The sequence below is a fragment of the Bidens hawaiensis genome, unplaced genomic scaffold, assembly GCF_021521415.1.
Source record: "Bidens hawaiensis isolate Kalapana, Puna unplaced genomic scaffold, B.hawaiensis_p1.1 tig00032559_1, whole genome shotgun sequence".
Taxonomy (NCBI): domain Eukaryota; kingdom Viridiplantae; phylum Streptophyta; class Magnoliopsida; order Asterales; family Asteraceae; genus Bidens; species Bidens hawaiensis.
Genome location: NW_027495567.1, coordinates 168,194 through 185,970, shown reverse-complemented (window position 1 = coordinate 185,970; position 17,777 = coordinate 168,194).

Here is a 17,777-nt window from a genome sequence, read left to right as displayed (position 1 = left end):
TAATTCATTAAGGATGTTTAACAAATCAGGGGGTGATTCGTTAAGAGTATTTCGTTTTAATGTATGTAAAGAAGTGGACTCTAGTTCGTTAGGGGATGTTTACGAACTAGGTCCATCTTCTATTTATATATGAACACTGTTCACAGTTTATTTAAGTTTTGAGAGTTAATTAACAAACCTCTGCCCCGATTCTCTCTCTCAATCTTCATTAACATATTCAATCTTAATATTATGCATACACATATATGCAACTAATACTAATAATAACAAATAACATATAATCAATAGCATTATGAACTAGATCTGTATAATTGATTAAAGTAAACCTAGATATGAAATCGATTTAGGCATTCACAAGTGGTATCAGAGCTTTCGGTTGTTCGATTGCTCTTGATGAGTGTGTTTGATTGTAATTGGGACTGTTTTAGTGTTAAGTTTGGTATAAGTTTGATTACCGGTTGATTTTGATTCAATTTGAGCTTGTTTTGGATTGGCTATGGCTCAATTGGATTCTATCTGAGGTTGTTAAGGTATTGGATAGGTGTGATTGACTGGAATTGGAGTTTTGATTGTGTTTGGATTGTTTTGGTTGGATCTGAGTTTGGCCGAGAAACAGGGGATTGTTTTTGGTCAAATTGGATATGTGTTAAGGGTAATTGTGTTACGGGATTGATACGAGTGGATTCGCGATTGGTTTGCGAGTATTTTGGTAGTTTATTTGGGCGATTTGGGTGAAAATTGAGGTTGTATTACGAATTTGATTATGGGTTTAGTGTTCATATGATTTCCAGATTTCTGGAAATCACGTTTGAAGATTTGAAGATCTTCAAACAAATTTGAAGATTTGTTGATTCGTTGATCTGTTGGTCAATTCGTTAACACTGTTCATCAGATTCGTTACACTGTTCACCAAATTTGATACCTGATTCGTTAAATTTTACACTAATTCGTTATGAGTTTTGGTTGATTTGTTCATCAGATTCGTTACGTGTCTACCTTGGAACTTGTGTTATAACAACTTTTGCCATGTGTCATTTGTTGTCAGAGTTTGTTACAAACCGTTGTAACAACCTAATTCGCTATAAGTTGATTCATTATCAACTGTAGCTTGTTCGTTATCTAATTCGCGAGGACTGTCTTAGTGATTCGCTAAAGATAACTTTCTGATTCGCTAAGCCAATACATTAGTTGACTTATTGGTTGACCATCTGATTCGTTGATCAATTCGTTAATTTCAATCTTGATTCGCTACCTGATCATTCTTAGCTTCGTTGAATATTGTACACAGTTCGCTACAACTGTTCACAGTTCGTTACCTCTACTGTTATAATTCGTTAATCTTATTTTTTCAAAAGTAACCCTTAAAGTTCAAAACTTGTCAAAAATGGCTGGTATGTATGCATTAGGTTCTCAAAACATGTTGATGCAACAAATGTTACAACTGGATACCGAGATCGGTTCACATTCAAAGTGTCCACATTTGATGAAATTTAGCGACTTTGCTAAATGGGAACCCCGTTTCCGTGCTTATCTAGGGTCAGTTCACCCTGATTGTTCATACTGTTTGGATGAGGTTTACACTGTTCCAATGATTGGGGATGAGACTATTGGTTTTACACCTAAAGCTATCTCCCAGTACTCGGTTGAAGAGAAGAAAGCATTAGAAATTGAGACAAAAGCTTATTCTACTCTTACTATGGCTTTACCTGAAAACATCTTTCACCAAGTAGGAAGTATTAAGATTTGTGCGTCTTTATTTCAACATATTCGTATGAGAAGTATGGGAAACACCGCTGAAAGCAAAAAGGTTATGCTTAAGTTTCAATATAGAAACTTTAACCTACTAAAGGGTGAGACTGTTGTAGAGATGACCACACGATTTATTCATTTGATAGCCGAGATGGACAAGATGAGATTGGAGATATCTGAATTTGACAAGATTGATACTATTAAAAGTGCTTTGCCAAGTTCTTATTCAACTTTCCTTATGGTGTTGAAGGAGAATAATTATTTTAGTAATAAGGATTTGACTGCATCTGAATTTCTACAAAAGATCGAGGCTCGAGAATATGATCTTAAATGTCAGAAGTCTTCGAAAGATAATCAAGATCCTGCATTTTATGGTGGAAGCATGCCATTAAGTTAAACCATTTCACCTATCACTGCTTTTCTCACACAAACTGCAAGTGAAAATGCAACAACTATCTATAGTGATCCACGTGCTTGTTTCTACACAGCTGGAAATAATGGTTCATCTGGAGGATCTGGAAGTTCACCATCATCATCAAATCAATTCTCATCACAACCAAATGTAAACATGAGAGAATCTGAACAAAATTTTGCTTTCTTATCTGCTTTCATGACTTCATATGAGAATTTGGATTGTAGTAAAATTGCTACAAGTGATTTGACCGATGAATATTATGATCAAATTGATCCTGATGATTTAGAACTGATGGATTTGAAGTGGAATATGGCTATGATAGTCAGGAAAGTGAAAACTTTCATGCAGAGAATGGGTAAAGATCTTCCATCTTTGAACAAGAAATTGGGGTTTGATAAATTAAAGGTTAAGTGCTACAATTGTAAAGAGTTTGGTCATTGTAGGTTCCCAGCCGATCTACACGAGATATCGCGTTCTACGTAGGTGCGGAATCCCTACGTAAGACGTTACGAGTATAGAAAACAATACGGTTAACACACGATACGATAATCAAACACGTTGTATACCAACCTTAAACACGTGATACGAAGATCACTTGATTACAGACTCTCTCTCTCGAATACAAAAACTCGTAATCTATTAACTGATCGATATTAAGCCGTAACAGATGGCTTATATAATCACGACAACTTCGCCTGGCATGTTCAGGCGAAGTTGTCACTAACTTCGCTTGTCTAACAAGTTCGCCCATATCAGCGAACTTGTTAGCAACTTCGCTTATACAAAACATAAAACATTACAAACACGATTACAGACACTAGACACTGAACTACTGACATCATGCACCAACAGACTCCCCCTTGGCAGTAGCTTCATCTCTTTAGCTTCAAACACGTGTCTTGTAATCTTCAACCTTCTATCTTCAAGCATGCACTCCTTCTCTAACACAAACCGAGACAACTCTTTGATATTTCCTCACTTCGTCTTTCCAAGCAGGAATATAAAAGATTTTCTTCTCATTGAGCACCTGCAGATCAGCTTGCGATAAGTTTACCAAGTGCATCGGATCGTACACTCTAAGCACCTCTTGTTCATCCTCGTCTTCCATCACTGCCTCAGCTGTCTCACAATCTACAAACCACCACTTTAGGTCTTTAAGCACATCCTTGGGCATTAGTTTCATCGGTACTTCTTTAAGGCACCGGATCGGTTTATACTTCATGATCATCCAAGGTTTTCCATCAGCTCTCAAACCTCTATCCTTGTCTTCAACAAGTTTTCCCTTTTGTGGTTTTAACAGCTCAAATTTCTTCTCTTTTATACTCTCTTTCCATACAATTTTCCCAATAACTCTAGCCATATTATCGTCATTTCGATTGATTAACCCCAATCTGGCTAAGTCTTTCACTTCACAATCCGGCAGTGTATTCAACGATCTTAACAGTCTTTTAAAATACTGAACACCGTCATACCTTTTAATTACGAAGAGCCTCAACTGCTCATCATAGATCCATCAAATAATCCCTTTCTTCGCTTCAGCATAGCCTTTAATGTTGTAAGTCTTCTTAAACATTGTAGGGACCGCCGGTTTCTTCGTTTTGACGAACCACTGAGCATAGCCTTCCTTCCATCTAGGCTGCTCTTCCCATTCAGACTCATCATTCCCAATCTGTTGACTCATATCTACGTTCTCGACTTGCGGTATCTCATGCTCAATATTTTCCTCTACTATCTCTCCCTCTTCTATCTCTGTATCAATCACAATATCTTCACCAATCTTCTCTATCACGTCACTCGGCAATACATCATCATCACCAACCAAACCATCATCCATCTCCTCTACGTCAACCACCACCACATCATCACCACCAGCTGCAGATGTCGACTCCCCCTGAGTTGTGGAAGTCCCAAGAGCTTGAGTAGTTCTTGGTAGCTCACCACCTGCATCTTTTGACGCATTGGGATCATCGTCTCTATCATTCCTTCTCTTGGTCCTCAACTCATCGCCTTTACAGCTCGTCTCCCCCTGAGATGCCAAGAACTCCTTCAGAGCATCTATGATCTTTCCATGTTCTACCAGCAGGGACGACTACATCTGATTCTCTGCAACTAGGCGTTGAATAGCCTGGGTCTGGATAAGATTCACCCTTGATTGTTCTGCCACGACCCGTTCAAGTGCTGCTATTCGTTCTGAGTCTGAGAGGGTTGCATCGAAATCGAACCTCATATGTGATATGTCTTGAGTGTACTGAGGAGGGATTTCCGATGTCACCGGGACCTCAAAAGTAGAAATAGACGTAACCGCAGGTGGTATCGTCACCGATAACCCTGCAGTGGCCACAACAGTCGACTCTATAAATTGTGCCACGACCTCCGATGGAGTAACGGTCGGAGGCGGCAATGAAACGATCTCGGGAGTCGAAAGTTGGAAAGTAGTGGATGGGAGGCCAAATGTAGACGAGGTAGCCACCACGGGAACACCCATAGCGCTTGGCCTTGTAACTTGTAGTGATGAGGGAACCGTTGTCATACCGGATAGTGCTGGTGGAGTGAAATGTACCACCTTAGAGCTCTCACCGGCTCCTGATCCTGCACCTATCCGTTCCCTTCTTGACCTCCTTATCAACTGTTGTACCTCTTCCTCATAGTCTGACTCGTTATCATCATCTGTTCTCTTTCTTTTCCCATGTAGTCTTTCTCGAGTCACCATAATCCTTCTCGCCTTTGCCACTTCATCATCAGAATCAGAACCAGCCACCGTAGCAGCTGTTCTAGTAACATTCACAGTCGACACTTGGGCTACCGAAACCTGTACAACTTCCTCTGGATCCACTCGATCCATATCAAAGAAGCCTTGACCACCAAATTCTGCATCAAGGTCCACATTCTCCTCCGGTGACACAACAGGAGCAGCAGGTATAGCATGAGGTGCTCCTGCCTGTTGTGGTGCCGGGTCCCTAAACTCATCCCCACGAGCAGGCACATACCCCGGGTTGATTAAGTACCCAAAGAGTGGAGTATGGCGAGGACGAAGCTCAGGTCTGCTCCTCGCACTGGAGGATCTGCATTGGGCGAAGATCCGTTTGTTCACACTCTCAACGTAACAGATCGGACGACGCTGAGGAAGTGTTGGAGCAACATGATTCAAGATCATTTGAAGGAATCTTGGATACATGATGAACCGCTCACGCGCCATCGCTCTTCGTTGACGCTCAATCTCGTAAAAGACCATCTGACTAAAGCTGAATCGCTTGTTGTAAGTCAGAGCAGTCATCGCTGACTGCATGGTCGCGCCCATGCCATCAGTGCCCGCCTTTCTCCCTGACATGCAAACTATCAAAACATGCATGAGAAAGCGCCACTGGTCAAGCAGAAAACCCTTCCTTCTCTGCGAATCCCCTAAGGGACCAGAATAACCCATCCTCAAAAATGCTCCATCGCGGAAAGGAGCTACAAACTCTGTCGGGTCCTCTCTTGTCTCATTTCCAAACCGCAGAGCCGCCCGGATATGTTCAGAAGAGAACTGAACAATTTGATTGTTTACTGTTGCTCGCATCACCGGGGGTTCGACTCTACAGTCGTATTCCACGGTCTGCCAAAAATCCTCAATGTTGGGTAAGGATATCGGCAGAGTCGTTGTAATGGCGTGGAATATCCTCGAGCGTAAAAGGAATGTGATGATTTCGCGGAAATCATCAACTCCGCTCGCTTCCGGGTCTAAGGTGATATACATGTTGTGACCCGGGAAGAACTGTCTTTGTTGATCACCTCCGTCATCACCACCTGCACCTCCTGCTCCAGTAACAGCAGCCATATCTGCAACAAACAGGTTAAGTTAGATAAACGTCAAAGCGAATCACAAGTTCGCCTGTTACCATGAGCGAAGTTGTGATCAATTCTGTATAGGCGAAGTTAAAGGTGAGGCCAAGTTGGAAAACAACTTCGCTTCAACTTGAACTTCGTCTGATAATAGTTAAGTAAAATGGTCCAGGCGAAGTTAATGAGAACTTCGCCTAATCACAACATCGCCTCTTAAGATAAACCTCAGGCGAAGTTAAACCTCAGGCGAAGTTACGGATAACTTCGCCTAAACTGTAACTTCGCCGAAATTGAATCGGCAACAGATAGGTTTATCGAACGACGTGTAGATGATGAAATTGGAGATCGAGGACTCCGTAACACATGATTTTATGAAGTTTTATACGTTCAGGTATATTACGAACACGTAATATCAAGTTTGAAAATCGGGTGTTTAGGTTTCAAATAATCGAGGTCACGAAACGGGTCGTATCGACCTGTGATTAACATTAACGACAATGATTATACGAATATGGAACCCTACACACCTTGAATCGGATTAGAATCGAAAAGAATGAACACAGAAGATTGATGAAATAGAATCGATAAGTTCGCCTAGGTTTAGAAAGATAAGTTCGCTGTGAATTTGTAATAATGATACTGTTTGACTTTAAAACTTCTTTATATAGGGCCACAGATGTACCGGCGAAGTTGTGGATAACTTCGCCTATAAGGCGAAGTTATGCATAACTTCGCTGATATTAAAATTTTTCAAAACAAACCCCATAATTTGAACAATTTGCAATTAAGTTTTAAAACATCCTTTTAAAGCGTTAAATGAAACGATCAAGACCAAGTAACCAGGTATAAAATCAAACAATTACAAAAGTAACAAAAATTTGAAAAATTAAAGTACACGGGATCAAATTTCAGTCTCGACAGGGACTACCATGTTTTAGAAAAGATCCGAACAGGAATCATACTAATTTCGTGACTGTCACACAGATCCGTGTTCAGCTGTATTATGACATAAAGAAACAGGTTGTAAGCAGGTAATCTACTTAAGATGGTTTTCATCATTTCTGTGATACGAGTTAGGTTCAATTAAGCTCAAAACTTAAGTGGGCAACAACTCAGAGATTATGATGCCTCCTATCTATTCTCAAGGCGTATTTGGCTTTCCCCAAGTCACCCCGAATTGACCTCGACCCGTAGTGTCTGATTAAGTAGTAATTACTCTTCGATCTTAGACTCTGCTTCCCGTTCATCTTCTTGTGTCTTGATTGATAATCATTACCATTATGAACTCTAGAAATTGACTTTTTTTTTTTTTTTTTTTTTTTTTTTTTTTTTAATCTAACATGTATATACACAACTTTAAGTAAAAAATAACTGCAAGTCCCGAATCTGGATCACTGCAGCGTCTTGACACGCTGTCTTCACGGGAATCAGAACACTCACGGGCTCGTGTATGACTGGGTAATCGCTTTTCTGCCTATCATTCGGAAAGATATGTATGAAGACAAGCACAACTCTTAAGGAGTTTCCACAAAAAATCGAGTAGATTTAGTTAGTATCACGTCTACTTTTACGCACCATAAAAAGCTACCATGACATACAATGACTGTTCTAACGTCTTTTATGCCTAATAACTTCACTAGTTAAGCACACATAATCAGTATATCTATCACTTTCCAAGGTTAGATCAATTTTCTGTTAAACATAGTAAAGGTACTTCTTACGAAGTAGTAGACTTGAAAAATAATTTCATCTCTCGAAAAGAAAGAAAAAAAAATTTTAACATCAATCGCCCCGACCAACTCAAAGTCTTCAGGTAAACGGCTATCCCGAAGATCCAATGGATCAGCTGGACCGACCACATACAAGTATGTGTCCTTCTAACTAAGTATGATCGACTAATTTTCAACGAAAGAATAAAAACACATCATAAACCGCCCCGGTAACTCTCAGTCATCTGGTTAATGGCTATCCTCATATTCTACAAGTAGAAATGAGGACCAAACATATCCTAAGACATGTCCTTCAAACTGAGGCAACCGACATAATTCTAAGCGATAGTGATGTTTTTTTTTTTTTTTTTTTTTTTTTTTTTTTTTTTTATATAACACAAACACAAAGCATGGTTACTCGGGATTGATCATCCCATTCAGCTCAACAAGGTTTTGAAATCTAGTTTTGTCAAACGCTTTCGTGAACAAGTCAGCGAAATTATCTAACGTGTCAACCTTTTCGAGCTCAATCAGTTTCTTCTCAGCACAATCCCGTATAAAATGATGACGTATGTCAATATGTTTAGTTTTACTGTGCTTCACGGGATTGTTAGTTACTGAGATAGCAGCTGTGTTATCAATGCAAATAGGAGTAAGTGAGAAATTCAGACCATAGTCGCGCAACTGTTGTTGAATCCAAAGAACATGGGAGCAGCAGTTGGATGCTGCCATGTATTCTGCTTCACAGGTTGAAATTGCGACTGAAGTCTGCTTCTTGCATTGCCACGACACCAATCTGCCACCAAGAAACTGACATCCACCAGTTGTAGATTTCCGACTCTGATTGCACCCTCCATAATCAGAATCTGTGTAAGCGACTAGCTCCAAGTCTCCTCCTCTCGGGTACCACAACCCCAGCTTCGGTTTGCCCTTGAGATACCGCAGTATCCTCTTCGCACCCTTCAAATGAGATTTTTTTGGGTTTGCCTGAAAGCGTGCACAAAGACAAACAGCAAACATTATATCAGGCCTAGAAGCAGTTAAGTACATTAAAGAACCTATAATAGCCCGATATTGGGTTGGGTCCACGTCTGCATCGTTGTCTGAATCAGCACCCAATTTGTGATTGACGCAGACTGGAGTATCATATGGAGTGCTGTCCTCCATCTTGAAGCGTTTGAGAACATCATGGACATACTTCGTCTGATGAATGAACATCCCGTCTTTCTTCTGATCAACCTGCAATCCTAAAAAGAAAGTTAGTTCACCCATAGCACTCATTTCAAATCTCTTCTTCATGACGGCCTCAAACTCCTGACACATGGCGACCTTTGATGCAGCAGAGATAATGTCGTCCACGTAGACTTGCACCAGCAGGAAGTCGCTTCCTTTTCTCTTGAAGAACAACGTGCTATCAATCTTACCTCTTTCAAACTCATTCTCAAGCAAGTAATCGGATAACGTTGAGTACCAGGCACGAGGTGCCTGATGTAGTCCATACAGCGCTTTACTTAGCTTGTACACGTGATCGGGAAAGTCAGGGTCAGGAAAACCCGGAGGTTGCTCAACATACACAACCTCATCGACTTTACCGTTTAGAAACGCACTCTTCACATCCAACTGAAAGACCTTCATCTCCTTATGAGCAGCAAATGCCAAAAACAGCCGAATGGCTTCTAATCTTGCCACAGGAGCAAACACCTCATTGTAATCAATCCCCTCTTGTTGATTAAAGCCTTTAACAACCAGCCTCGCCTTGTTCCTGATAACAACCCCTTTCTCATCTCTCTTACATTTGAAGACCCATTTTGTGCCTATCGCATGCACATTCCTTGGTTTTGCAACCAAGTTCCATACTTCCATTTTCTTAAACTGAGCTAACTCTTCTTGCATGGCTTCGACCCACGAGCTGTCCTTAAGAGCCATTTGATAGTTCTTTGGTTCAATCTGGTTGATAAAGCAGGTGTACAAGCACTCGTTGATTATGCCTGATTCTTTAATGCTTGTGTAAACACAGGTGTGCTCATTCAAGCTTTGTCTTGTTTGTACACCGGCGGACGGATCACCTATCACATTCTCCAACGGGTGATTTTTGTGAATTCTCGTAGTCGGAACCGAACTGACATTTAGATTATCTTCCAAGTTCGAAGATAGCTCATCCATGGTTGATTGATGTTGAGAGTGAAACGGATTGATGAATTCCTCTTCAGTAGAGGCAGCAGGGGTATTGACAGCATTTGACGAGGAAGGCTGACATTCATCATACTGTGGTCTTTGCACCAAAGTGTCTTCCTCATCGCATATCATCTTCGTAGCAATTCGTTCCTCATCTTCTGCAAAATCCAAATAAGGCATGTTAAAAGATTTAAAAAGTCTATCATAGTCAAAAACCCCAGCGGGTCCTGTGCTTGGTTTTGGTGATTTGTAACTTGTGATATCAGTGTTACACACCACCTCAACCTTGCTGGTCGATGTATTAAAGATCCGTCTGTTGGGTGTCCCAACAACGTATCCGACTAAGATTCCTTCGTCGGCTACTTCACCAAATTTTGAATTGGTCTTTAATATCGAACACGGGGACCCGAATGGTTCAAGACCACTCAAGTTGGGCTTTCTCCCATGCATTAGTTCATAACAGGTTTTATTTAATCTTTTAACAGTTAACACTCTATTAAGGATATAACAGGCTGTTGCAACAGCTTCAGCCCAAAACACCACAGGAAGTTGCGAATCAGCCAGCATGGTTCTGGCTCCTTCAATTAAAGTTCTGTTCTTCCTCTCAGCCACTCCATTTTGTTGCGGAGTATACGGTGCGCTGTATTGGTGTTCAATCCCCTTCTGTAGGCAGAAGATCTCCATCTGATAGTTCTTGAACTCAGTCCCATTGTCACTCCTGATGTATTTAACTCTTTTTCCCATAATGTTCTCAACTTTGGTAATCAAATTTATTACCATCTGAACAGTTTCATCCTTCGACTTCAGGAAATATACCCACGAGTATCGAGAAAAATCTTCAGTAATCACCAAGCAGTACGATGTTCCCCCTAGACTTTTTACATTCACTGGACCAAAGAGATCCATGTGAAGTAGGTCTAGGGTACTGACAATTGAATTGACCTTCTTGGTGAGATGGGATTTCTTGTGTTGCTTTCCCTTCTTGCATGATAAGCATTTGTCTTCGAAGTTGAAATTCTTCAAGGGAACCCCCAACACAAGCCCATTTTTGACAAGGTAGTTCATCTTACGAAGATGAATGTGCCCCATTCTCCTATGCCATAATTCGGATTCTGGTTCAGTCGCTTTCGACAAAAGACACGATTCTTCAGTGGCCATTTCAGTAGACCTCATATCCATGATATACGTATTCTTCACTCTTGGAGCCTTCATCACAATCCAGTCCTCTGGTATCTTAAAACCAGGATACAACACTATCGCCTCATTCTTCGTGAAATGCACGGTATAATCCTTGTCACAGATCTGCGAAACACTCAGCAGATTGTGCTTCAGTTCTTCAACAAAGTTAACTTTCTCTAGCGTCATCTTCCCGTTAGTCACAGTCCCAATTCCTGTGATCTTTCCACCGCTCTCTCCTGCGAAACTCACTCTACCACCTTGAACAGGTTTCCAGTCTTGTAACAATTTCTTGTTACCCGTCATGTGCCGGGAACAGCCGCTATCCACAACCCATTGATTGTTGGCAGCCCTGTTCAACTGTTCCTGCACGATTAAAGCAGATTATTAGAATCTTGGGACCCAAGACCTCTTGGTCTTGGGTCGATACATCCCGTACCTTGGCTGTCCAAAGTTAGTATCATAATCATTTCTGTGAGTCCTAACAGGATACCTTCTTGTGGATTGTCTATGAGGCCATCCAAACCGTCTTGAATTAAATGAATTATTAGATATGGTTTGGGTGTTACCAGTGAAAAACTGAGATCTATTTCTTTGAAAACCTGGATTAGTCCATTTTCTGAAATTCGATGGGTTTTCAGTTTTATCATTAAATTAATTACTGTTAGCTCTTTTCTCAGATTTTAAAGGCCTCACACCTCTGAATTTTTTCTTCAGAGGGCAATCAGCAACAAGATGTCGTTGTTGATTACATCTAAAACAACACCTGTTTTCAACTTTCTTATCAAAAGTTGTCTTAGATGTTGAGGCTGTATTACTGCCCGTTTGTCTCACATATGGTGGGACATACGGGTTTAGTGGAGACTTCTTTTCAGATGTTTTCTTTTTCTCTCCACTCTTTGGTAACACTTCCTCTTGATTTGTCTCACTCGACTCAGAGGATTTGTCCGAGTTAGATGAGACAGAACTCGGAGCAGAAATCTTAACACTTGCGACAGGCTTACTAACTTCTTGTTCTTTAGTAGTAACTGGAACTGGAACTGTCTGACCATAGTCAACATCGACAGATTTCTGATTACTAGGGTTATAAGTGTAATTATGATTGAAAGGTGGTGGAACTTCATGATAACCAATTCCTCCCCTTTTTGGGGAACCTTGATCACTAACGAGGTGATCAAGTATAGCGGAGGAATTTCTGAATTGCTCCAGTTTCCTGTTAAGTTCCACCACTTTTACCTGGTGATCAGCTATCTGTTTTTCTCTTTCAGCTATTAGTTTGGTTTTTTCTTCTAGAACCTCATAGCTAAGATCAATCATTTTAATTTTTTCAGCAAGCTTTGCTTTAAGACTTTTAATATCTGTTTCACTAGCTTTAATTTTTACTTTGTAACTATTTTCTCTAGCTTTAGTGAAATGATGATCTTCTTTTAAAGTTTTATATTGCGCATCCAAACTAACAAACTGATCAGTTAGAGTTGTCAGTTTTTCAGACAGATGTTCACACTTAGTACAAGGGAGTTCGGTACTTACCTCGGAGAGCTGGTCTGCTACATCTGCCATGTACGCTTCATTTTCGCCAGTTCCCTTCTCACTATCTGCATTTTCGATGTTTGCCAAGTTGGCCTGTTCAAATACTTCTTCAACATGCAGATTCCAGTTATACTCCTCGTTCTGTCTGGAAATCATGGCTCTATAGTCATTACCACTACCACTTTGCTGTGTAGATCTGTTCTGACTGCGTTCTACACGTTCATTCTTGCATTCTTTTGCAAAGTGGCCATTCTGTTGACAGTTATAGCAGCGAACCTTCGTCTTATCAAACCCTGGCCTCTCACCGACAAACTTCCTGCCAGTCTTCTTCATGAACCTCTTTACCCTTCTCACTATCATGGCCATCTGCCACTGCAGATCCATCTCCTCCAGATCATCAGCATCGATCTGGTCATAGTCTTCATCCAAAACTGCAGGATCAACGATCTTACCCTGAATGTAGTTCTCATACGAAGCAATAAAAGATGCATAGAGAGCAAACTGCTGTTCAGCAGATTTGACACTCATGGGCATCTTCGAGTAGTTGTTGTTTGAAACACTTGGGGAATAACTACTCTTGGTCGCTTGAGGTTGAGAAGCATTTGACCCTCCGGCTACATAGCACACATCACCGTTCATGTTGAGAGATACATGTCCCTCATGTGTTGAGCTCGCGCCTGACTCTCCCTTAGAGTAATAAGCAGATGATTCCGTTTTCGAACTTGATCCTGAGTTAACCTTTGCCCCATACATACCCGGATCTTGAACCTGATCGGTAGGAGTCTCCTTTCGTACCATATTCAGTTCAAACGTTCTTAGCTTGTTAACTGCTATCTCAAGGTCATAGTCAGCAAAGTCTTTATCTTCTCTCATCAACACTGTATACATCTCCCATTTGGTGGGAGAGCATCAAGAAGCTTCTCAACAATCTTATCTTCTTTGTATGCAATTGAATAGTTGCTGAGTTCAGTCATCAGATGATAATATCTAGTGATGATATCATCAAGTGATTCATTTTTCAGATACTTGAAGATCGAGAATTGGGTTTTTAGAAGTTTAATCTTCGAAGCACGAATTCCCACATTGCCCTCAAAACGGTTTTCAAGAGATTTCCAAAGCTCTCTAGCAGTCTTGTACTTTCTGAATGTGTGCAGAATCTCTTGTGGAAGAGCCATTGTAATTGCTGCATGAGCTTTGCTTTCGGCTTCATACATTTTCTTCTCTTCATCTTCCATCTCTTTGTACTTCTTGATCTGATCACGACCTTCATACCAGTAGTAGGTGGAATGTAACCATCTTGTATACACACCCACATCTTGGCATCTTGATACTTGACATATTGTTCAAAACGATCTTTCCATGCTACATAATCCGTTTTCTTAAGCATCTTGGGTGCCTTTGTAGCCGAACCTGCTTCTACTTCCATCTTTACCAGTTCAGTAATGTTTATCGAAGACATCTTTCTCAAAACTCAAAGAAATCCGAAAATCAAAAATTTTATTTTCAAACAGCTCTGTAGGCGAAGTTGTGGATAACTTCGCTTAAAGCTTAACTTCGCGTGAATTTGTAACGTCGCTCACTTTCTTAAATTCGCCGGATTGGCGAACTTGAGAATAACTTCGCTTAAGTTGAGCGAACTTGGGAGGTAGGCGAAGTTGAGGGTAACTTCGCTTAAGGTAAGCGAACTTGAAGAGGTAGGCGAAGTTGTGGATAACTTCGCTTAACCTTATATCTTCGCCGAAACCCTAGTAACAGTGAAGGCAACTTCGCCTGATGAACACGAAGTTTCTGCAGATTAGATTTCTGGGTTTTTCGAGGTTTGTGAAGGTGTTATGGGTTGTTTAAGCTTGTAGGAGATGAGTATGACACAAAAGCTCAGAAAACTCGTCCCGCGAATAGTCGAACGGAACGATTTCTATACCCGCGTGATAATCCCGAACCACACAATCGAGCAAAAGCTCTGATACCAATTGTAGGTTCCCAGCCGGATCTACACGAGATATCACGTTCTACGTAGGTGCGGAATCCCTACGTAAGACGTTACGAGTATAGAAAACAATACGGTTAACACACGATACGATAATCAAACACGTTGTATACCAACCTTAAACACGTGATACGAAGATCACTTGATTACAGACTCTCTCTCTCGAATACAAAAACTCGTAATCTATTAACTGATCGATATTAAGCCGTAACAGATGGCTTATATAATCACGACAACTTCGCCTGGCATGTTCAGGCGAAGTTGTCACTAACTTCGCTTGTCTAACAAGTTCGCCCATATCAGCGAACTTGTTAGCAACTTCGCTTATACAAAACATAAAACATTACAAACACGATTACAGACACTAGACACTGAACTACTGACATCATGCACCAACAGTCATTTTGACAAAGAATGTGATAAGCCTAAAAAGGAGTATACCGGTCCCAGAAAACAAGATCAAAACTCATCGAGAAAGAGTGGTAGTGATGCTGGAAAGTCTTCTGGAGGTAAACCTTCGTCTTCTGGATCTCAAGCAATGTTATCTAACGTAGATGGAGATGACTGGTCACAAAGGTTATTATATGGTAACAATCAAGCAAATCTTGCAATGTTTGGGTTTCCTGAGTACTTTCAAGATGTAAGTGGAAGTGAAATTTCTTCTGATGCTAATACTGAGTCTGATTCTGATGATTCAAGTGAAAAGCTTCCATCTACTTTCGCTTGCATGGCAAGGATCAGTGATTCAACCATTTCTGCTTGCATGGCTAAACAAAATGAGGTTAGTAATTCTACTCATGTGTTGTTTGTGAGACCAATAAGTCTAAGATAGATGCCTTGAAACTTCAAAATGATAATTTGCTAAAAGAGATTGTTTCATTAAAAGATAATTATAGGCAATCCTTGAACTCTCAAATGAATTCAAGAGAGAAAATTGAATCTTTAACTATAAGTAATCATGATCTTAAAGCTGAGTTGTCGGTGAAAATGACCATCAATGATAAAAAATTTCAAGAAATCTTGAAACATAGATAAAAAATAATCGAGCTTGAAAATGAGGTTCTTGATTTAAAGAATAAATTGGGTAAATTCAGAAACTCTTCCTTTTTGCTAAATGAAATAATTAAAGTATCTGGTAAGCAAAAAGTTCAAAGAAAGGAATTGGTTTTGTTGAGATTCCACCACCTTTTCATAATGATTACAAACCAAATCCTGTTTCTAGACAAGAAGAGGATGTGATTGTTAAAGAATCTGTGATTCCTAAAAAGACAAAACCAGTTAAACCTGAAAGTGTTAAAGCCCAACCTTTATTTCAGAAACCTCATATTCAAAGCAACAAAGTTTTTGTTGAAAATGTTGACAAAGTTATCATTGAGGATGTGTTCGAACCTGAAATCATACACAAGAACAAGAACATTCCAAATTCAAATCACATACTTTGTGAATCTCATGAATTTGAGGAGGCTGTGTATGGTTCGCACACAACCAACGTGAAACAAGATACTCATGTTAATGTCAAACCAGTAACGGCCAAGAAACCAGAAAAACCCAAAATTTCTGATAAGGATTTGATGCGTTTTATAAATCCAACTGTTTCCAAGCCATCTACTGGTAGAGTATTTAAGTTAAAGGGGATAGATACGATGTTCACAGAGAAAGACATTCCAATAAGTATCATTAAACCAAAACTTATTGAGAGTGTATTTCACAATGAAACTTCCAAGATTCAAGATCTTGAACGTCGATATGCTCAAGCAAAAACATCAGCTTCATCTGATCCATTGACTAAAGAAAAACAAGTTTTAAAACAGGCTAAGAAAGTTCAATTTGTGAAGTCAACTGGAACAGATACGTTGAAAAGTTTTTCAAACTGTTCTAATTTTGATTTCTACTTGAAAAAGAAATCTGAGTTATCTGATGATTTTGCTAAGAGCATGACCAAAAATGTGAGTAATCATTCATCCTCTGTGTCACATGTTCCGACTAATTCTAAACATCATCATGTTGACATGCAAAGCTGTTTCCTTTGTGGTCAACAAGGTCACGTAGTAAGAAATTATGGCCAGAAGAACTATCAGAATCTTCATCCTTTTATCAAAAACCATTCCAAAACGGTTCCTTTGGTCAAGTAGATTCTGAAACGACCTGTGTCGTATGCTGATGATACTCATATTATGTTTTCTAATGTGCATCCTCGAAAAGTTATTCATGTGAATGAAACTCATGGTTCTGTTAAACCAAAGTTTATTCCAACTGAACCATTATGCAAAAATGTTAATTCAAATGTAGTTCAAGCTGCGTATCTAAGACGAAAGTCTAAGAAACCTGTAACTTATTCTCAAGTTGCTGAACAACAATTGAATACAACTAAGTTTACCTTTTCTCATGAAAACCAAAAGGTGCCCAAGACTGAGGCCTGGGCTGCCTTTTTGAACTAATCATTTTCGTTTGTGTGTAGGGTACATCCAAGACCATTTCTGGTGAAAACTGGGTCATGGATAGTGGATGTTCTCGTCATATTACTGGAAATCTCGACCTCTTAACAAATGTAAGAAATATTCAAGTGGGTTATGTAGCGTTTGCTGGGAATTCTGGGGTATGATTACACAAGAAGGTGATGTTTCGAATGGGCATATTACATTTGAGAAGGTTAACTATTATGATAAAGTGGACCATAATTTATTGAGTGTGTCACAAATCTGTGACAAGCAATACACTATAGTATTTACAGATAAAGAGTGTCTGATTTTAAAACCGGGTTATGTGATTCCCGATGTCACACCCTCAAAATCCACTAACGGAGTTTTACCGTCAGAGGGTGTGAACTAACAGGATCGGAATCATTAGTTATAATCAAACACCATAAACATGGTTTTCAAAACCATCAAGACATAAAGTCTTAAGTAAAATGCGGAAGCGAAAAGTGTAAAGCAAAATGTTGCGCCACACAGGACGACTTAAAACACAAGTTATCCAGATAAAAATTGAAAAGAAGTTTTAAAACAATGGTGTTCATCGAATGCATGTCCTAAACCGCTCGCCCGCCTCGGCTATCTGAGATAGACATACTAAAAGTGTCAACACAAAGGTTAGTGAGTTCACAGGTTTAAATAATTAAAGCGTTTACGTTTGCGTTTGCGTTTGCGTTTGCGTTTGCATTTGTGTTACCAGATAGTGTTAAGTTAATTATATATCAATAGGTAGTTAACCTATCAAG